The sequence below is a fragment of the Myripristis murdjan genome, chromosome 12, assembly GCF_902150065.1.
Source record: "Myripristis murdjan chromosome 12, fMyrMur1.1, whole genome shotgun sequence".
In the NCBI taxonomy this organism is placed as follows: Eukaryota; Metazoa; Chordata; class Actinopteri; order Holocentriformes; family Holocentridae; genus Myripristis; species Myripristis murdjan.
Window position 1 is genome coordinate 25,444,862 of NC_043991.1, and position 824 is coordinate 25,445,685.

An 824-nucleotide genomic window follows, 5' to 3' on the forward strand; every position below is an offset into this window, starting at 1 on the left:
GTCTAACCCACTGTGTTTGTTTTTTGTTGACAACGCCTCCTCCCCACCTCCTGCCTCCTTTGCACAACAGCTATGTAGTGTGTAGCTGGTAATGATGCCTGTGTCTGGCAGCAACAATAGCAGCTAATCAGACGAGCTGAACAGCCACCCCGACTGTACCGCTACACACTTCTGATTTTATGACAACTTTCAAAAAGACGTTATTTGTGCTAGGAATCGGTTGAGCCCACGTTGCATTGTTCTGTTAGCTTTTAGGAAAACATTGGCGTACGTGCATGACGGCAGCTTGAGCGCAAACTGCTTGCCTGTCACTTCTGCAATAGTTGGAGCAAAGGTTTGGCTCCAGACTCACACAGGTCTCTGCCTCCCTCTGTCTCTCTCCTGCCTGTATTGACAGCCACGACGCGACAGCTTCTGTTTGGTTGGATTTTGTCCTTACGCGTGGCATAAATTAGAGGAGAGAGCGGCGCTGCAAGAGCAACGCCACGGTTCACAGTGCAACTTCTTCACTCTGCACCCCTCTCCTCTCTCACTGCCTGGACTGAGCTCTCTGTCTGCCTTTTTTTTTTTTTTCTATTTCTTTCTGGAGCCTGCATGTACTTGAGAAGGGTGATTCTTTATGTCATGTGACGCACATGGAAATGAAAGCAACTGCTGCTAACACTATAATCTCACCTGTCATGTGCCTACTGTCTAATTATGTAAGGTAAGGTAAGGTAAGGTAAGGTAAAATAAGGTAAGGTAAAACTTAAATGTCCCCTTGGGGCAATTTGGGTTACAGCCAGTAGTAAAATACAACATTCACATAAAGATAACAGTGTACA